The following is a 523-nucleotide window of genomic DNA, read 5'->3' on the forward strand; positions in this document are numbered from 1 at the left end:
TTTGGAAAGAGCTTCCTGCTCCTCTCGGTACTGTCAGCAATCAGGGAGGTGTTGTTCCCACATGCCCCGCACCCACGTGTGTACACACACACACACACCCTGTGGGGACCTCACACGTGTCCAGAATGTCTGGAGCACAGAAGCACACAGGCTGGGTTTTGGCCCAGGTGCAGGAAGGTGCACAGGCTGCTCTGGGTGGTATCTGTTGAGAACAGCAGGCAGCCAGACAGGACCAATTTGCGGCTTCCCAGAAACTGCGCCTGGTATTTTGCTGCTGCGTGTCTCTTTTGTGGGGGCAAGGTGAAGGGTTGGAAATGGCTCCCGCTAGGGAGCTCCTCTGGCCAGCCCGGAGTGGGGAGAGGGCACTATGCACTCAGCCCCAGGGCAGAGGACAGCCCGCGCTCTGCGAAGGTTAGTTTCTGCCTCCTGGGGCTCATGGGAGCCAGCATGAATTAGGACATCAACAACAGAGTCCTTCTGGCCTGACCTGTGTCAGGAGCATCTCCAGATGCTCACCACTCTT

This window comes from Pterocles gutturalis, unplaced genomic scaffold (genome assembly GCF_000699245.1).
Source record: "Pterocles gutturalis isolate BGI_N339 unplaced genomic scaffold, ASM69924v1 scaffold1231, whole genome shotgun sequence".
Classification (NCBI taxonomy): domain Eukaryota; kingdom Metazoa; phylum Chordata; class Aves; order Pterocliformes; family Pteroclidae; genus Pterocles; species Pterocles gutturalis.